This window comes from Monodelphis domestica, chromosome 7 (genome assembly GCF_027887165.1).
Source record: "Monodelphis domestica isolate mMonDom1 chromosome 7, mMonDom1.pri, whole genome shotgun sequence".
Taxonomy (NCBI): domain Eukaryota; kingdom Metazoa; phylum Chordata; class Mammalia; order Didelphimorphia; family Didelphidae; genus Monodelphis; species Monodelphis domestica.
In genome coordinates this window covers 105,201,099-105,222,794 of record NC_077233.1, presented here as the reverse complement: position 1 = coordinate 105,222,794, position 21,696 = coordinate 105,201,099, and the positions used below count along the sequence as shown (strand labels likewise).

At 38.2% G+C, this 21,696-nt stretch overlaps 1 pseudogene; it reads left to right on the top strand.

The window, feature by feature from the left end:
• Positions 1 to 15,579: 15,579 nt before the first annotated feature.
• LOC100619237 (palmitoyltransferase ZDHHC7-like) lies at positions 15,580 to 16,436 on the top strand (annotated as a pseudogene).
• Positions 16,437 to 21,696: the final 5,260 nt, after the last annotated feature.

The following is a 21,696-nucleotide window of genomic DNA, read 5'->3' as shown; positions in this document are numbered from 1 at the left end:
ATGCCACATAGAGCCAAGTTTTGATACTGGCAGGAGAAACAAAAACATCAAAAACACAAATGGAAATTTCCATCCAAATAAAGAACTTGGGATTATATTTATGCCTTACAGAGAAGAGAACTGTCTGGTTACAGAGGGCCTGGAGAAAGAGATTGTAGCCCAAGGCTAGGATATCTAGGAGAAGCCTAGATAAAGTAAGAGATGCTTAGAAGACAAAAAAAAAAATAAGGGAAAGACTTCACTACCTCTAACTTTCTTCTCCAGGGTGTTCAATTGGTACTTGGTGGCTTAAAGCCAAGAGTCCATGGGACAAAGGCAAATTGAGGGTGTCATAAACCAAGGTTGTCAACTACTACTCCAACGTCTCTTGTAGAGAGAGAAATAACTTTTAAAACTCCCTTCTAGCAGAAAATTCTACTCTCCAATTCTGATATCATGTTAGTTTTCTCTTTTCCTTAGCTGAAAAGAAATATAACTCACTGGGTACTTAGTAAATTAGGGTCCTTCATAGGGAAGCCCTACCAAATCCTGATAGAAAGATTATTAACCAATATGTAGTCTGGGCTTTGATCAAAGAAGTTGTGTAACACATATTTAATGCTTTGAAATCATAACTGAAATTAAGTCTGTTCCAGCCATGAGACTTGTGTATCTTCCCTAGAAGGACTAATCTTTTCTTGAGTAACAAATCTAGAGAGAGGTAGCTTTTTAGCTGTATTTGTTAGGGGAAAGTGTGAGTGAATGGTCAGCTTTTCTGATACTAAGAAAAGGAGTGGTTGAGACTACTGGGCAACATGATCATTTAGTGGTGTATAATTAGAAATTTGCTCCCCAAGAACTCTCTTTCCCAGTTTCCCATGGTCCTTCTCACATTAGGTGCAAACTGTGAATTTTAAAACTATTCCACCCTACTCCGACCATACTTTAGAAGATCTGGTTTAGCTATTTCCTGATTAGTGACAATGGAGATACTTGGGTTAACAGAATCAAGTCTTGGGAACTATACATTTCTCCACACTACTCAGTTTAACAAGATCAGGAATGCCTGCATCACACTCAAAGATTTAATTATCTGAGGAAATGGCCTTCAACAAACATGTGCAGAAAAAGCAGACAGACCCCTGGGCTGTCCTAAGTCAAGCTAAGCTATCATTGGTACAGATGAGACACAGGAAAGTGATGTAAAACCATCTATATAAGGCACATCACTTGCTCTCTCTCCCTCTTTCCCCAGAGAGGCAACTCTGGCTGGCAGCGTGCTAAGCGTTCCGACATCTTGGCATGGTGGTGCAGCTATTTGTCTGGGTTTGGCAGTGTTTGCCCTTGAGCTGATTCAGGTTCAGACATCTTGGCTGAACCCTTTGTAAGTTCAGGCTGATTCTTTCCTCCTTACTTTCTAGAGCCTCTGGTCTTCTTTCTGGCCCTAGCCAGGTGGGAGAAATCCTACTCCCTTTCCTTCTTCCTTCTTCTTAATCTCTTTCTATTATAGCAATTAAATCACCATAAATTTCCAGCTGACTTGGGTATTTTATTATTTGGGATTTTCCCTGGTGATCAATTAAATTTAGATTTTAAGTCACAATGCTAAAATTATCTTTACAAAATGTAGGGAGGATATAAGATTTGTGTAGCTCTGCCCTTGCACTCTTTTCCCCTCATTATGGCTGGGAAAGCTGGCTTTTACTTTTGTCCTTTTATTTCTTCTACTTCATGTGATTATGAATAAAGCATATTAAATATAATACTTGAAGTTAATGGATATTTATTTTAATCTTACAGTGGTGAGAATTTCTTTAGTTAATACATCATTCCAGTCACCCTTCAACCCTTAAGATAAGTAATATGATGCTATACCTGATACCTTAGCCAGGTGAAAATACTTCTATTGAATCAAAAAAGAAAAAAGCTTTAGAGTAGGTATGAAAAACTCAGTTAATTTTAAAAAAGCTATTAGATGATTTCTATAGTTGTTATAGAAAAAAATTATATTCAGCTTGATTGAAGAGACTTGGTCATACTTTATGGTTTGAGGTGGGATGAGGTGGAGACAGAACCCAATTATGTGATTGTCTGGTAGCAGAAGTCTAGTCTCTGACAGCAGAAGAAAGAGCTATTACAATCTAGGCTCTGAAAAGGTATCATTGGGGTGGGGGACCTCAGCTTCAGTTTCCTCTTATCTCTCAGTCTATCCAAGGCAAGATGTTATGTGTTTCAAAACGTTTGGTGGGGAAGACTTCCATCAACATCACTAAAACATCCTATTAATAGCTGATGGTAGTGTCTTCTTTGGGAACCAAAGACAGACTAGACAAACTTGGGAAAGAGCATAAGACACTTCAATGAGGCTAGCAGAAAAGCTACACCATTCCTAAAGGGAATGTCTTGAGTATCATACAAAGCAAAGACTTTCAGCAATTAGAAGCTAAGTACTTCCCTTTTGCTCCATGTACTTTAAACTTGAGCTTGCTTTCCCCTGGAATCTTTATGTACTTGTGGGGCAGGGTACTGGATCTGTGTCATTATATTGCCCCAACTATACAACTATAATGAATACAATTTCTAAATGCTGATTTAGTCCAACTAATTGGCATCCACAGATAATTATGGGGGAAATCATATGTCTGGGGGGTGTTTGAGTCATTTAATTAGAAAACCACCCTCAACTGCTCAAAACTACCTCTAGAAGTCTGAAAGGGCAAGAAGACCTCTAGTAAACTGTTTTTATAGTTGTGAGGGTAGAGAGTAGTGCCAAAAATATGCTGTTCTCTATTGAAGTGTATGACAAATTTGCAGTTAGGAGAGATGACTTTAGTTTTCAATTCTGCTATTTCAGCTTTGTGTTATTGTCTTATCTCTACCTCTTTTACTCCTTTGTTGCAGGCAGATATGAAAATATATAGTATCTACCTTGCAGAGTTGTTTTCCAGAAAGTGTTCTGCAAACTTTGAAGCATCATATAAATATAAGCACTTATATTCAAATAAACAGAGAATGTGGAGAAATTCTCCAGAGTGTGTGGGAGTACCATGTCTCTTGAAAGATCATAAGGCTAGAGAATTTTTTGAGTCTGCTTGGGGCCATTATTTACTATCAACTTTAGCTTCACAATCAAAACATAAAATTCTTCATCCTTTTTTCTACCTAACAACTAGATTGTATAGTTATTTCCTCCTTTATTATTCCATAGGATTCTCATCATTCTTGCCAGTTTGGAAAAGAAAACAAGCCTAGAGAAAAGGGTTGGCCAGCTGCCTTAGCAAAAACATCTGGCAATAGAAGTCATCTGGATCATGTATTGCTTGGGGAAAGCATGCACCAATGAGCACCTTTTGAAAGCAGAACACAAGAAATCTTCTATATATTTCAACAGACTCTCTTCAGCTGTGATTGGTCCTTTGTGGGAAAATGTTGCCAAGTCTTATTGATACTACTTCCACAACAGCTTTTTTTTCCTGTTCATTTCTATTCACAGTCTCTTTCCTAATTCAGTCATTCTCAACTCTCTCCTGCACTATTAAATAGCCTCTTAGTCAGTTCTGCTTCTACCCTCTCCCATCTCTAATCCATTTTCAACCAGGAAGCCAAATTGAAGTTACTAAAACAGAGTTGATGATGTCAACATCCCCCTCATTCAAAAACATTTTAATGGATACTCATTGCTCCTGGTATAAAATAAAAACCTCTCTATAATATAGATCCCACATAATTGTCCAGTCCTATTACCCTTCTTCAGGCACTCTTCCTGTCAAACTGACCTACAAGCTATTGCCTCTACTGGACATAGTATTCTATATCTTATTTCTGTGACTTTCTCCAGGTGCTTCCCCATATTTTGAATTGACTATATCCTTACATCTACCTTATCAAATATTCAGCTTCTATCAAAGCACAAGCCCTTTCCTACACAAACCCTTTCCAGATTCTTTTGATTGGCAAATTTTATGACTTGAAATGACTTTTCTATTCCTGGTAGCATATTTAAGTGGGCATATGTTTTGACCACTTTCTATGCTTCTTGGGCAAGCTCCTTGAAATTAGCAACTTTTTTCTTTTGTCTTTGAATCCTGTATACCCAGTTCCTAGCCCAGGGTTTTGCTCAAAACAAGGACTCAAAAAAAATGCTAAATTAAACAGAATTGAGTTGTCTAAATCTTGAATGATTAACTTCATTAGACAAAACACAATAGGTTGTTGGCCAAGTAGATCAACAATGATTTTCTTGATTTTACCATTGTATGAAACAGCTGCTGGATTACAGTAGACTTGGGAGATTCCAGATTTTTTGAGAGAATTATAAAACTCTAAGAATTGTATAAAATAATACACTCACTGGTTTCTTTCTCTAGACAGTTAGTACACTATAGTTGTCACCTTTCTAGTTACACATGATGCAGAATCCATGAGGCTGTCACTAAGGGGGAATGATATGATTAATACCAGAATCACACAGGCAGTCTCTCATCTATCTGATGGTGAAGAAAAAAATCTCCTTCTCACACCTGGCCATTAAGAGAAGTGGAGAATGAAGGAAATAAGAGAGTCGATTTTTAGGGAGAAATGCTTACTCTGCTCCTCTTTATTCATTTTAAAGGACCACAGTATTTTTAGCTTCTGAAAACAGAGAAAATAGTTCAAGGGGAAAAGAAAAATAGTATTTATTTTTTTTCTAAAATAAAAGCAGTAAAATCCTATCTAGTCAATTGACATATTGCTAATAAAAGTATATTAGAATACAGAATAGCATAAATTGGAAAAAATAAAAATTAATAAAATGAAGGGCTATTTTCATATACCTCTACATAAATCCCATCACAGATTTAGATAATTTTGACCATCTGTTGGATGAGAGATTGCCATATAGTGAAAGTATAGCATAATATTATATTTCATGCCCTAATTCAGAATTATCTATTTAAAAATACAGAAGTGCTTTAAATTTTTTTTTACACTTTTGCAAATCGAAAGAGCAGTTTGTTCATAGGTCTAACTTTAATTATAACTACTTGAACTGTCAGGAGTGAATTTGCTTGGGTAGGGAATTCATGTAAAGGTTTTGTTTGTAGTGTTTACTTTGAATTACTCAGTGAAGAATGTGACTTACCTACCTAGTTATCAATCTTCATTTGTCTGCTTTAAAACCTTTTTGCAGACAAAAAGCAAGAAATGAGGATTTTGAGTTGATTTATCCTTGCAATCTGCTATATACTTAACAAAGGGACTCTCCTCCCACATTTATATTTAAAGTAACTAAAATAGATTTAATGGGAATCATATGAAGACCTAAGCCTTTTGTGACCAAATACATAAAGAAGATTCACATCTTAGTTTTAAAATTTATAGACTAGAATACATTAATCATCCTTGTTTTCTCTTCATGTATGGACCTGTATACTCTTTAAAGGACAATATATTCAATGTACAATGAAATGTCTACTGTAAATTTAAATATGGTTTTAAGAGTCCTAGGATCCCATTTAAATAGATTGGAGTCATTAGGGATTTGTTCAAGGAACTAAAAAATAAAATCATATATTTAAACCCTTTACCATATGGAAATCATTGTGCTTACCTCCTAGTTAGAAAGAAAAATGGTTTAAAAAAGGAAGCCAAGGCAGAGTGCTTTCTTTCCTTCTAACATTGTCTATACCTAAAGTCCACAGGCCATTAATTCACCAAGCCCTGATCCCTCACAAGTAGCAGAGTTCTTAATAATGACTTTGTGCTATTCCAGGATTCTGGCCACAGGGGTTCACTTGAGAGTGTGGTTTAAGGTTTAATGCCCTGAGAACACTTTGCTCCATTGGTTCCAGGTACAAAAATTGCCGTTTATATTGCTAGCTTCAGGATAGACTTATTAGAAGGGGAACTACAAGAGGAAGTGGTATAACATGGATCATTTTTCTCCATTAATATATTCTCATTATCTTCTTTTTTCTTTACCTTAATAATAAACGTTTCAGAACATAACCAATCCACTACCACTTTCTTGTTATTCTTCATTTCCTTTCTCTATAGTCTTCAACATGAAGATTTTGAAGAGATGAAAGTTTCCATATCCATATGGAAAGTATGAAAGGGATAAAAGTATCCATAATGTCTCCCACTATAGCAATGTTAGTATTTCTACATCTTATGGTTCTTTATCCCTGTTCAAATATATTTTCTTTTTTAGGTTTCTATTGACTCTTATACCTGCAAAAGGATAGCTAGATGGTACAGTGGAAAAAGTAGAAAATTGAGAGTCAGAAAGTCAGTAGCATCATCTCCATCATCATAAATAGATAAAACTTTATATAGAATTTACTAAAGGCCAGGCATTATGCTAAAAACTTTAGTATCATTATCTCTTTTGTCCTAACAACACTGGAGCATATATTGTTTTACCAAATGTATAGATGAGGAGAGACCACTATTAATAATTTGTCCAGCTTCATACCGGTATGGTAATATGTATCTGATGTTGGATTTGAACTCAGATCTTCCTGAACCCAGAACCCAGCATACTATGCACTATACCTCCTTGCTGCCCAGAACTGAGTACAAATATATCCTCACATACTTACTATGGCTTGACCTTAGGCTGACTTACTTCTGACATAGGCTGAGAGACCTTTTTGGCTTCTGACAGAGTGGTGGAGAAGAAGCTGGGCTTTATGGTTTTTTAACTAAGCTTTTGGCTGCTTTTGACTTATGGTGAAGACCCTGAAGCTTTTGCTGACTGACTGATATTTATCTGACTGGTTAGAAGAAAAAGGAGAAATAAGAAAAAATAATTGTCCTCTAAACTCTCTGACTGTCCCTGCTAGTGACTGATTGTCATTTCCCCAATATCCTCCTAACCCTCCTTGTAGAGAATAGGGAAACCTATCCCTCTTACCTCATCCTCTATCCTTGTCCTGTCTTCCCCAATAAACCTCCTTACTTGAGAAATTTAATAATTTTATATTATTATAGTTTTATATTATGTCTCCATACATTTTTCCCAAGTCAATTATTATTAGTAATGGACACTTCAAATATACTTTGTTTTTGTCCCCCCTCCTCAGTCTTTTTATTTTCTTCCAATATGTCTTGCTTTCTTATGTGGTTATTTATTTTTCCTTAGTCTTGCCTTATTTTAAAGTAATCTGATAAAGTTTACTATTTAATGTTATAAGCTATTTACTTTTCTTGCAATACTTTCCTTAAGAGCTTCAGTTTTTCAAAAATTCTTAATTTATTGTAATTCATGTACTCATTAAGGGAAAAATTCTCTAGATTCTTTGATTATAGTACTTTGAAAGTGTCTCTGAAGTTTGATTTCTGGATACTTTTGGATTTACCATAATTCTTTAGAGTGCTCTTGTATTGTATTTATTTTTACTCAATTCTCTTGTCTCAGTTCTTGATCTGGGGTTTTGTGCTAGGACCAGGTCCCTCTGCCTGTTGTACTTTTTAATACAGAGTGACATAGGCCTCAGAGACAAAAGATCTGGAGTATCTCAATCTGCAGGTTAAAACTACCCTAGACTTAAACCACTACTTCCTACTACTCCCAGTAGCTTCCAACATCCTAAATGTGTGTTCTTGAAAATTCAGATCTTTCTCTAGGAACCTCTGTTCTTGCTGGCATAATGCCTACATCTGTCACTGACTTTTCTCTGTATATAGTTACAGATAGCCATTCTGTGTATTTGTACTAGAACTGATTTTTTTGTAAGGGTCACATTTCCTATTGCTTGTGGCTTCTGGATGAATTTATTTTAAGTTCTATGATGGAAATAATCACTTAATATAATTGCTCATTGGAGTTTCAGGCCATCACTTGGCATTCTGAAATATTTAAGGAATGTTTTGTTTTGTTTTGTTTCCTGGAATTGGTATGAAGGAGATAGACTGTCTGAGCCTGTTTAGGGAGCTGTATTGACTGAGCATCCTCTAGTATTGCATTTGATACATTTTCCCCTCAATCAATGTCTTTCCTTCTTATCATAGTGGAATTTATCCTATACCTGCAAAATTCTATCAATTTCATGCAATGTATTTAAATTTCTTTTGTAATTGCTTCTCTTCTTTATTTGTCTATGAATTTATATCTTTATTATAATTACAACTATATATGTATATGTTCTGCTTCATTTCTAATGATAAAATCAAGTCATATATGAATTTTCAACTTATTGTTATGTTTTTAAGATGTTAAATCTATTACCTAATTTTAGCCATAGTTATATGAGTGTTTTGGGTTTTTTTTTTTTGACAATTTTCTCAGACCTTCCCTTTTGGATAAAACATTATTTATTTATTTTTCAAGTTTAATTAACTTTGGGTTGCTTCTTTCTTATCTAGTCTTTTTCATTAATCAGCATTTCTCTTTTTTAACTAATATTAAATAATTTTGATGACACTTCATAGTTTGTAGTCTAGAAGCAGTATTTCCTCTTCATTCATATCTACCTTTTTCATTATCAAGGTGTTATATTTTTAACTTACCTTTGAAGATAGATTCAATTCTTCCTCATGTGTGAGTTAGACATTTGGGAAAAGCACATTTGCCCTTTGTGGAATTGTATAAAGCTTTTGACAGGACTCCACAGAGAACTCACTAACCAACTGAGATTTTAAAAGACACATACCAAAGATGGAAGCAAGTACAAGAAGTAAGGATGAATATAAGATCATGCAGTTGTGGGGTTAAGAGTATGAACCCCTGGGATTCTGGAATGATACGTTTCACAGGAATGCAAGACTCTGAAACTTAGCTTAAAAGTAAAGAGAGAGATTTATTAGTAATTAGTAATTTAGTAATTAGTAAAACATTAGTAATGTTGAATTTTTGGCCTGAAAGACAGCATGAGTAGAGGAACCTGAGGCTTGCTCCCTGAATACCTAAATTCTGGGGCTTTTATATTCTTTACAACAGTGAGGGCATAACTCTGGAGCCAGGGGTTTGGATGAAGGTTTGCCTGAGGGCATGGGGGTGGTTCTCTTGAATTGTAATATGAATGAATGGGGTGTGTCTTTTTGTCCATCTCAATTCAATGGGGCAATCAAAGGAGGGTAATATTCAAGTTCAAGTGATTTGGGTTGGGAGTCAGGAGACATTAAGGGAGGAAAGGAATTTCCCTGATAATACTTTGCCTAAATTTCTGGGGGTACAATGCACATGCCATCTCCCCCCTCTCCAGATATCTAAGGGAAAAATGGCTGATGATGTCAGTATTCTGTAGCTTCTTCAGAGCTGAGAATGGTTGTAGAGCTGTCCCTGCCTATTGTCAGGAGAGAGAGGTATTGGCTGTAATCAGTATCCAGGGGTTCAGGTTGGGATGGCTATAGGGTTGCTATGGCATCTCAGTGACTCCAATGGGAGCTTTCACCCTAAAAGCAACTAGAGAAGTAGCAAGGTTACAAATCAGAGAATCATCTGTCCACCTGGCTGCATATGCATGATCAAAAGCAGGAAAAGACAGAAAGTGTAAACAAAAGGATAGTCATGACTAGAAGAGCAAGAGAGAGCTAAAATAACAAGGAGGAAGGAGGTGGATAGAATGACTGGATGGGGTCCCTCCCATCAAGGTATTTGCTGGTTTGTTCCACTCCATGTTTTCCAGTATACCAAATCTCCTGTTCTGGCTGTGTGGAGGGATTCAACCTTATCCTTTTTTGATGATTTGGGAAGGATATCATTAATGTGTTCTCTCAGAACCTGGTGGATTGGGCCAGGTTGCTTAGAAAACCTAACAAGGCTGTGGATTTATGTATCTAAAAGAACATCAGAGGTTAGAAAAGGTCTCCCATACCACAGTTCAAATGGGCTCAGCCCTAGATTTGTCATCCTGATTCTGGTTAGGGCAATTGGGAGAGCTTGGACCCAGTCAATCTTTACCTTCTTACATAGTTTGGTAAGGGCTCTTTTTAGGGTCTGATTCATAGGTTCTCTTTTCCCCAAAAATTGGGGCTGACAGGCTGAGTGTAAATGGGAAGTAATGCCCAATGCCTTGGAAACCATCTGTGTAATTGGTGAAATAAAGGCGGGACCCCTTTATCGCTCTGGAGTGTTTTTGGAAGGTCAAATCTGGGAATAATTTCATTAAGTAAGGCCTTTGTGACATCTTGTTCTTTCTCTGATCTTGCGGGGAATGATTTAGGCCAACCTGTAAAGGTGACAACAAAGACTAAAAGGATCTTATACCTTTTGCAAGGTGGCAGGTGGGTGAAATCTATCTGCCAATCCTACCTGGTCATTCCCCTCTCCTTTGGATGGTGTAACAGTTAAAATTTTGGGAAGCTGAGGCAGGTAGAAATTAGTTTCTCTCTGCAAGGAATATTATATTTTTAGAGGTTTATTAAAGGTTGAGAATTTAAGGAAAATACAAGTAAGAAAAGGCACATGCCAGGTGGGCCACGGGGCCAACCCAAAAATTCACTCACATCATGAGACGCGTCTGTTTGCCAGCGGAGACAGGAAGTAAAAGACCTGCAAAAGCTTTTCAGATCAGGTTAAATATCCCTTCTCAATCTCGGCCCAGGTGAGAGTTCAGTGATATTACAAAGCATTCTGGGGAAGTATAGCATGGACTTCTGGGGATTGAAGTCCTGGATTCCAGTCTATTTTTACAATGGGTTTCAGGAAAGGAGGGGGTTTAAGAGCTCCAGTGCTATTAGTTTGGGCACAGAGGGCACAGGATCTACAGAACTCCCAGATGGTTTTAGAGATGCCTTTGACTGTGAAAAGTGACTTTATCAAAGTGGTTAGTGCTTCTCTGCCCAAATGTATAGAGTTATGTAACCCTATAACCAATTTCCACATTAAGTTCTTTGGGTGGGGCAGTGGTTCAGAGGGAGAATGCCACCACCTGATGTCTTCAAGGGTAAATCCCTGAAGTTCTGCCCCTTCAGTTTCCTCCTTTGTATTTGAGGGGGAAATGTCCATTGGTACTATGGGGTGTAGAGGAGTTAGTGTCAGAGCTGTCAAGGAAGTGGTTCATGCAGCTCTCTTGATGGCTAGGTCTGCCCTGTGGTTCCCTCAAGCTATGCTGGAACCTAGACCTTGGTGCCTTTGACAGTGATTTATGGCTGTCTGTGACACTATTGAGTAACCTGCTTTCCTTATCCCATTTTCCATAAAGGAGGAGCCATCTGTAAACCAGTCCATCTCTGACTCAGGGAGAGGAGAATCTTTGAGGTCTGGTCTGCTTGAAAAGACAGGTCAAACTGCAGGGTAAGGGATATAAAACCTTCAATGAATTTGGAGTAATCATCTGAGTAGAAACCTAATTTTTTCTTAATTTGGGATAAATCTGTCATAAAAAAAGGGATATGTACCTGAGGCAGCCCATTTGGCATGGGTACCTCTCTCACAGGAAGGAGGTGGAACCTGTCACCATAACTCAGTCTGTTCCATGTGTGGAGTGGGCTTGATTGGGGGATGGGCGAGGTAAAAAATTATCAGGCAGTGGAGGGTATAAAAGGATATTATGATTGGGAGTGGTTTGGGAGAGAGGAATGATCTTAGGTTCTGAGCCTGGAGAGAAAAGTGGGGGTTTTGGAGCAGAGGATTGAGAAGAGGAAACAGTTGAACCTAGAGGAGGGGATGCTGAAATGAATGATGAGGTTAGGGGAGAGAAAAGCTGTGGTTGAAACTCAGCTGGTGGAGGAGCTGTTACCTTCTCTCCCCACTAGGAGGCAAAATTGCCAGTGAGTACTGAATCATCCAAAATGCCCTCTTAAGGACTTTTCCCAGTAGGGGTCAGCAAGGGTGCAGTAAGGTACATACAGCAATCCCTCCTAAGCTCAGTATTCAGACTGAATTTAATAAATGATGAACCTAGGTTCAAATCTGGCCTCAGACACTTCCCAGCTGTGTGCCCCTGGGCAAGTCACTTGACCCCCATTGCCTAGCCCTTACCACTCTTCTGCCTTGGAGCCAATGCACAGTATTGATAGATACTATTGATACATCCCAGACTAGACTGACTTCTGGGGCCAATGGAAGAGAGAGAATGAAAGAGGTCCAATAAAGATGTCACCGATAAGATGGGGTTTCAGGAGTCCAAGAAAGGCTCCTTCCTACCTGAGAAGCTGTGTTCTTGTGGACAATCCAGGGCATAGGAACAGCTTTCAGGGGAGCCAATCACATTGGACATCAAAGTGTTGTGGGGTTCAGAGTATGAACCCCTGGAATTTTGGGATACCTTTCACAAGAATGAAAGATTAAGAAACTTGGCTTAAAAGTAAAGAGAGAGATTTATTAGTAATGTTGAATTTTCGGCCTGCAAGACAGCATGAGTGGAGGAACCTGAGGCTTGCTCCCTGAATACCTAAATCCTGGGGCTTTTATATTCTTTTCAAGAGTGAGGGCATGATTCTGGAGCCAGGGGTTTGGGGGAAGGTTTGCCTGAGGGCATGAGGGTGGTGCTTTTGATTTGTAGGATAAAGGAATGGGGTGTATCTCTTTGTCCATCTCAATTCAATGGGGCAATCAAAGGAGGGTAATCTTCAAGGTCAGGTATTTAGAGTTGGGAATCACAAAGGCCTAAGGGAGCAAAGGAATTTCCCTGACAAAATAATAATTTGCCTGAGTTTCTGGGGGGTACAATGCCCATTTCAATGCCATGTTCTTGTAAGTGTATTATTAGTGTTACTGAACTAAGGTTTTTGAGGAAAGCTAAGAATAACAATAATTACATCAAAAAGTTGCTTTTTCTTTGTTTCAGCTATATGAATGGAGAAAAATAAAAGGTGCATCAAAGAAAGTAAAACCTGGGAGAAGATTATATAGCAATATTATGGAAGAGGTTAACTGATTATTAAGGTCACTTACTTTCAACACTAGAACTAGAAATGGAACCCACACACTCAAGTTTTTAGCAGGATCTCTCCTCAAGAATGAGAGATTCAAATTTCATTCAATCCAGAAGTAAAAGAATTGTATTTGAAGAAGCTTTTGTTTGTTTATTTTGGTGGTATAAAAGCCTATAGTAGGTAGAGAAGTCTAGGGGCTAATCAGGTAGCCTTAGGGCTAATGTTTAAATTCAGGGGCTAGTAGAGTAGCTTCTTTAGAACTGATGGTATGGAGTGACAGCTCCACTGTAGTAAATGTAGAGTGGTAGCTTCCAGCAATGAAAAGCAGTTTCCACATCAGGAAATGGCACCTTCTTCACCCTATGGATCAGGGTTGGCATATTTATTGGGGGCTGGTAGCTTAGGATCTCCCTTTCCAAACTCAGGTGAAGGCCCATAGGGAATAGGGAGTATGCACAAGATTGGGGGATTTTTCTGGAATGCCAGAATTCTTAGTGTGCAGATTCCATGTTCCTCTAATGTCTACCTTGTCATCATTTGTAAATATGAGAGAGAACATGGGGACAGGAATGATGCCATACATTGGAAAATGATTTATAGGTAATTGATTATTTCTAAGGAAAATATAAATAATTAATAAAACAGAGTAGGTACAAAGTTGATGCCCAGTATAGAATGTTAGAGATCCAGTACCCAGAGTAGGTAATTGAATAATATACAATTCATGCTTGACTAATGCTGATCTTATATATTTTGAGGTCAATATTTAACCAGTGTTAACTAGTGACAAATGCAAGATCCCAGAGTATGAGGGTCCTGTTCCTATTACTACCCCTTACTGTCCACTGTTAGCCCATATCATCTTGATTCCAAGTCTTGTGCTTTTCCTCTAAAATTTAATTCTATAAATACTTATTAAATGTTTTTTATGTACAAGGACCTGTTCTGGGGCCTAGGGATACAGCAGTAATAAATAAAGGAGACCAAACAAATCAACTAACTTCCCAATATTGATTTCCTCATCTGAATAGGTTGGATAAGAAATCTCTGGGATTGCTTCAAGTTTTAAAATTCTGTGTTATGAAACTAGGTCTCCATGACACTTATTATATGTTCACTATCATCTAATTAATATACAAGTTTGGGGGTGATTAAAAATATAAATATCAAAATCTATTCCTTCTGTTACAATAAATCCCCTTAGCTAGTATAATTAAATCCAAATGATTATCAGTCTAATGAGATTATAAATATAGATGCTAAAAGATTAGAAACACTAAATGCAATGAGTATATTTTACAGGAACCAGATATCTGATTATCTATTTTTCTAATCATATAAATATAAAAACAGTTAAATTGCTTGTTAATTTGTTATAAGAAAAAATACAGATGTTGTAACAAATTCTGATTTAAATATGATTAGGGGTTATTCATAATTTTTAATATTATGTTTTATTTTTGTATTACTGTTTCAGTATATGTATTACTGGTCTCAGTCTTGTAAAACCTCTCAACCCCTTTAAAGAATAATATTTTTAAATTTATAAAACTAAAATATAGGATTACAAAGGAGACCAGTAATATTAAAATGCAATATTTTTAAGAGTATATAAACTCCAGGTGAAAAACACTGGCATATGTGGTTGTTTTGATGTACCTCATTATTGTCCCTGTGTGTCATTGCTTCTATTTCCTTCACTTTGAATAAATCCATATAAGATGTTCATTACCTCTTTCTACCCTTTTACTCATTCTTTCTGTTATTCAGTCATTTCAGTTATATCTGACTCTTTGTGGTCTCGTTTGAATTTTCTTGACAAAGGCACTAGAGTAATGTTCCACTTCCTTCTCTACCTCATATTAAAGATGAGGAAACGGAGATAAACAGGGTTATGTACCTGGCCAGGGGCCACACAGTAAGTGTCTGAGTCCGTATTTGAATTCAAAGCAATGATTTCCCCTAAATCCAGGCTTGGCACTCTATCCACTAAGTCCCTTAACTGCTCTCATTATTTCTAAAAGTTCTGCAATGTTCCATTGCATTCAAATATCACAATTTGGTTAGTCATTTTCTGAACAATAAATATTTATCTTACTTACCATTCTTTACTCTTGAAAAAAAAAAAGCTGATTCAAAAATGTTGATATATACATAGTCTTTGACTTTAGGACAGTTAATGGAATCTTTGTGTTAAAGTATATGGACATTTTTCCATTTTCTTAGAATAATTCAAATTTATTTCAGAATGGTTGTACTAATCCATAGCTTTAGCAGAAATAAATTCCTGTGCTTGAATTTCCACAACACTTCTGCTACTGATTATGCCCAGTGTAAAAGCATATTAAAAGCTTCCTTTTTAAGTAGTTAAAAAATTTTTCCCCAGTCTAAAATCCTTTTGTGAAATAGGAAAAAATCTAAGGTCTTTTTTAGGGAAGTAGATAATAACCTTAACAACCTTTTAAAGGATAACTCTCAGACGGCGAACAAGCCGATGTGAGCTCGGGCTCCAGGGAACCTGTGTGCGCCTGGGGCCCTGCCTCCTCCTCCAGGCGCCTGCTGCTGGGTCTTGAGCTCAGCAACATGATGTGTTCTTGCCCACCTCAGATGCTGCTTCCCTCACCACCCACAGGCCAGGAGGAGCCGCTACACAAGGCGGACCACTTGGGTTCCCGCCCAGCCAGGCCCAAGGACCCGGATCATATCATATGTGACAATATGCACCTTAGCCTGAAGAAAAGACACAATGTCCAAGTAATATTTTTAAAAAGTATGTGAGGGTAAGCCTAGGAAGTCATGCAGTCATCAGGACACCGGTACTATGATGTGGAACATCATCCCCTTCTTGCTGAAAATGAGAATTATGATTCTTCATCCTCATCCTCATCTGAAGCTGACATGGCAGACAGGATTTGGTCCATCTGGGATGTGCTGTCATGATATGGCTTCTTGTTGTCTAGGCAGACTTCCTTGTGACTTTTGTCATGTTGCTGCCTTCCAAAGACTTCTGGTACTCTATGATCAATAGTGTTGTTTTTAGCTGCTTGGCAGTTCTAGCCTCTTCATCTCATCTGAGGACAATGCTGACTGACCCTGGGGCGGTACCCACAGGCAATGCTACTAGGAAAATCTGCAACTAAAGCCCAGGGAGGTGAACTACAAGTGTCCTAAGTGTTGCTGTGTCAAACCCGAGCATGTGCACCACCGCAGTATTTGTAAGGGATGTATTCAGATGATGGATCACCACTGCCCAGGGGTGAACAATTGTGTGGGAGAAAAAAAAAATCAGAGGTTTTTTTTGTGCTCTTTACTATGTATATAGACCTGTCTTCAGCTCACTCTCTTATCCTGTGTGGATTTCAGTTTTTTTTCCTATGTCCCAGGGCAGTGGACTGAAAGGAGATATTTGTTTTTTTCCACCTGTAACTGTAATCCTGTTGATCTTCTTGTGCCTTGAGGGTCTTTTGTTTCTCACTTTCACCTCAGTCATGTTTGGCACTCAGATCCACTCAATATGCAAGGACCAAACCAAGATTGAAAGGCTGAAAAGGGAAAAAGCAACTTGGTATTGGAGGCTCCGCTGGGAAGGAATGAAGTCTGTTTTGGGGGGACAGCCTTCAATCCTTAGGATGAATCCTTTTGCAGGATTTTGAATCAGAACATTCCTCCTGAAGTCAGAGATGTGGTACAGAGTTTTCTGTGTGAAGCACACTTTCCCATACTGGAACTTCCAAATGTACTCTAGGATATTTATTTGGGGTTTGAAAGCCTATGGACATATAATATGTGACCAATGGGGACTGAAACAACACAAACCAGTTGCTTGTAGCAAGCAACATTTTATGCATTTGTAGTCACAGAGATCACAAATTTTCCAAGATGTATCTGGATGTTGTAATGACTTTTCAGCTGTACCACTAATGTAAGGCATGTGGCCACACCAAAGAAGCCAAATGCCATTATTCTATTGTGAGATTATGATTTTTGTTAAATCTTTTTCATTTGATCAAATGTTGTTTGGGATATTACATATCCTATTTTATTAAAAATCCTGTGTACTGAAAAAATAATGAAGCAAAACACTCATTTTGCTTATTTCACAACTTTCTCCATTCCTAAAAGTGACTGGGCTCTCTATCAATATTTATGGGTTATCTGTATCTAAGCACAATTACTTTTTTCTTTATACCCTGAAGGGATTGACCCAATACACACACTTGGGTGAAATGCCTGATGCTCTCATGAAAGGGAAGCTATTCAACAGAAAAATCAGAAAAGATTCTTAATATTGATTTCTGTGAAGTCATCTTGATTCCTTAAAGAGAGTGGTCTTAAAAGAATGAGATGGATGGTGTGAAGATTATATTTGGCTCTCCCCTGATTGTAACAATGAAAGTACTTAGCTCTTTCTTGATTGTGAAGATTTAAATTGCAACTCATGTCAAGTTTTAGTGGTGATCCATCATCTGAATACATCCCTTACAAATACTTTGGTGGTGCACATGCTCGGGTTTGACACAGAAACACTTAGGACACTTGTAGTTCACCTCCCTGGGCTTTAGTTGCAGACTTTCCTAGTAGCATTGCCTGTGGGTACCACCCCAGGGTCAGTCAGCATTATCCTCAGATGAGATGATGAGGCTAGAACTGCCAAGCAGCTAAAAACAACACTATTGATCATAGAGTACCAGAAGTCTTTGGAAGGCAGCAACATGACAAAAGTCACAAGGAAGTCTGCCTAGACAACAAGAAGCCATATCATGACAGCACATCCCAGATGGACCAAATCCTGTCTGCCATGTCAGCTTCAGATGAGGATGAGGATGAAGAATCATAATTCTCATTTTCAGCAAGAAAGTATAAACACCCTTCTTAAAAGTTAAGTATGGATACCTGCCTATTTTTAGATTCAATCACAAAAAGTGCAAACACAGTACTTAAAAGTTAAGTATGAAGACCTGTCCATTTAGATCTAATCACTAAAAGTGCAAATATCCCACTTAATCATGAAGTGGGAGATCTGTGACCCATGTGTACAATAGTGGGTAACGAATCAGAATCGACTAACTGCCTTCTGGGCAGTGCTAGAGCATAATATCAACTGTGATTAGTAGTTGTAAAATTAAGGGAAAACATAGGAAGAGATGCAAGAGAAAATGCCTTTAAAAGAGAGATTGCCATAAAGAATTCTGGGATTCCTGGAGCTGAGTACAACTTGAACTTCTACTTCTGCTGAAGGGTAATTCTTCATGCTTTCAAGATGAGGCTGTTGAAGAGGGGCAGAAGAATCTGCTGACTGGACTGACATGTGAAGAGTGAAAAAAATGACTCTTAAGTATTGGCTTTTCTCTGAAGAGACCAGCCTCAGAAAAGACCTATCTGGGAGTCAAGATGGTGGTGTAGAATCAGCAAAAGTTCAGACCTCTGAAAACCCTTCCTTACCAATCACAAACTAAATGCTCCTAGGGGATTGAAAATCAAACCTAACAACAAGACAGAGCCAAGGAACCTGCTGGACTCAATTCAAAAGGTATTCCCCCCTCCCCAAAAGCTGGAATCCAAGAACATTCAGGTTTAAGGGGAAGGCAGAATGCTAAGTCTCCAGTGGCAGCAGGAAACTCTGGGCAGGCAAAGGAGCTGGTCTGGATGGTGTACCTTGTGGACAGGGCTGTGCCAAGCTCAGAGAGTTGAACACAGGTGACGGGGAAGGAGCTGGAGAGGGACCCTCCAAATTGCTCCAGCCTTCCAGGAGGTTTAAGCCTCTGAGCATATCCAGCTCAACCCAGCTGAACTTAATCCCATCAAAAGTCTTCAGATGTCAGGGAAACCCAAACTCCAACACTCCACCCTCACAGACTACTGGACTTTAATCCAGTCAAAAGCCTCCAGAGGACAGGGAAGCTTAAACTCCAATACCCCTCCCACAGAGACTGCACTGAGACATCTGACAAATCTCCAAGAGGGGAGACTGACAGAAAGCCCCAAAACCAAAAGAATGAGAGGAGCACGAGCACAGAAAAATACAGGGAGTAAAGAAGGGATAAATATGAGCAAACAACAGAAAAAGAAGAAATAAATTACAATCAACCACTTTTATACAGGCAATGAACAAAGAGCAAAGGAACAGAGGATGAGGCAAGCAATAAGACAGAAATCCCAGTGAATTGCATATAAGCTTTGGAAGAACTCAAAATGCAATTCCAAACTGAATTAAGAGAGGCTGAAGACAATGGGAAAAGAATTTAAAAGCTAATATAAGTAATCTGGAAATAAAAAAATAGTATCTTGAAAGCCAAAATCCACCAGCTTGAAAATGGGGCAAAGGAAATGAAAGATGAGGCAAAGGAGATGAGAGTTGAGGTAAAAAGAATGAAAGATGACCTCCAACGAAAATCATACTAGAAAGAGAAGAATGACCAAAAATGAAGGGATGAAATCCAGTTCTTAAGAAACAGAATAGAACAACTAGAATTAAGTGACATAACAGAGCAGCAGGACACTATAAAACAACAAAAAAAAAGAATGAAAAAATTGAGGAAAATATGAAGCATCTCATTCACAAAATAAAGGATATAGAAAATCTTTTGAGGAGAAATAATTTAAGAATCACTTGTCCACCAGAAGACCATGCCAAAAGAAAAAACCTGGGCATAATACTACAGGAATTTATCCAAGAAAACTGCCTGATATTCTAGAACAAGAGGGAAAAGTGGAGATTGAAAGAATCCACAGATCACCTCCTCTACTTAATCCCCAATTGACAACACCCAGGAAGGTTATAGCCAAATTCAAGAACTATCAGACCAAAGAAAAGATATTACAAGCTGCCAAGAAGAAGTCATTCAGATACCATGGAACCACAGTGAGGAAAACACAGGATCTGGCTGCATCCACACTGAAAGACCAAAAGGTATGGAATATGATTTTCTGGAAAGCAAGAGAACTAGGTCTAAAACCAAGAATCAACTCCCCAGCAAAATGATTATATTCTTATAGGGGAAAGTATGGTCATTCAAGAAAATAGAAAAATTCCAAGAATTGGTAAAGAAAAGACCAGACCTGAACAGAAAATTTGATGCTCAAGGACAGAACTCAAAAGAATCATCAAAAGGTAATTAAAAAAGAAGGGAAAAAGAAAAACAAAACAAAACAAAAAACCTTTTTTAAATAGACTGAATATGTTATAATGATATCTGTCCCTATAAGATAAAAGGTCATTGATAACTGAAAAATTGTTATTATCACCTGGGCAGCTAGAAGAATTACACTTAGAGGTAACAGTGACAAACTGTATAGGATGAAATGATAAGACAAAATTAGGCATATAGATATGTGTATGCATAAATACATATACATGTGTATATATACGTATATATACACATATAAACATATATAAAACTAAAGCTAATAAAAGAGGTTAATATTAAAATAAATGGGAAAAGAAATAAAATGGGGTAATTTATATATCACAAAGAAGATCATGGTGAGAGGGGGGGAACATCAATACACTGGAAGGGTAAAGAGGTTGGTGATAGGAAATTTTCAACTCTTACATGCATTGAAATTGATCCAAAGCGGGAAGAACAATCCCATCCATTGGGGCAGAGAATAGATTTGACACTATAGGAGAGTAGAAGGGTAATAAATGGACTGGTGGGGAGGGAAGCAGTACAAGGTAGCAAGAGGGTGGGGGGTAGTTTTAAAAAAACTGCAAAGAAAATGAGGGGAGGGATAAGAAAGGAGGGGGATAGAAAAGGAAGTAAAATAAGACTGGGATCTAAGGAGACTGATTAAAAATAAATATTGGTGTAGAAGGAAATAGAGAAAGAAGAAAAGACAGGATCATGTGGCCATTAAAAGAGTGGTTTTCATAAACTCTGACCGCGAAACTATGGTTTCAAGACAGTGTCTTGCGTTAAATCAAAAATAAAGTGGTCGCCATGGGAAAAATTCCCAAATATGAAATACCCAAGTCAGTTGGGTTTTATGGAAATTTTAATTAATACAGTCTAGGCCAGTCTAGGCTTTAAGCCTTAAGAGAGACCAGTCAGTCTTTAATCACTCACCACAAGATTCTTCCAAGCAAAATTCTAGTGTTCAGAGAGACCCTCCAGTTTAGCTCAGGAAGCTCCACTTCAGCTTCCAAGCCTGCATTCTCTTCAGAGGCCCTCTGGCCTCCTTTTAAAGAGAATTTTCTCCTATGTCACCTCCCCTTAGTTTTCACATCTACCAATCACAGTAGATGTTTTCACAGGAGTGGCCATTCTTAATTCACATCTTCTTTAGTTCTCAACTTCTCTGGGTAGACTAAAACTTCTGACTAAGTTTACACCTCTTTGCCCCTTGCAAGTTTGCAAGTTGCTTGACCTTTTAGTGATTAATTTGACCTTTATAGGTACTTAGCATCCTTTTGTATTAGATCTAGGGGTGTATATGGTGCTCAGGGAGGGGTAATATCTCTGGTATGGAGGGTTTGTTGTGCCCTTCTAGGGAAGCTCTCCAGCCACTGACCCTCACCTGACACCCAGCTCTCACCTGTGGCTCCTAGTAGCTGCTAGCATGCGGCAGCGGCCACACCCCGGGCAATGGCTTTGACAGGCCGGCTAAACCTTGTGAGGGTAGCCATCGGGTCATAGACCCCTGGTGAACTAGGGCTTTGCTCACCCAGCATGTGAAGACTGCTTCGGCGGAACAGGCGGAAGAAACCAATAAGAAGGTTCAATGGCTGAGATGGCGATGCAGCAAAGCACTGTGGAGTGCTCAGGGCGTGTTGGAGCACAAAAGACAACACGGCCATCCAATGCAGCTGAGGAAGTCTCCAGGTGTAACGACTTTTCGTGCCACTGGACCCAGGCTTCCAACGCCGAGAGAGTGGGACTGTCTCTGTGCATCGACTTTTCCACTTAAATCTTC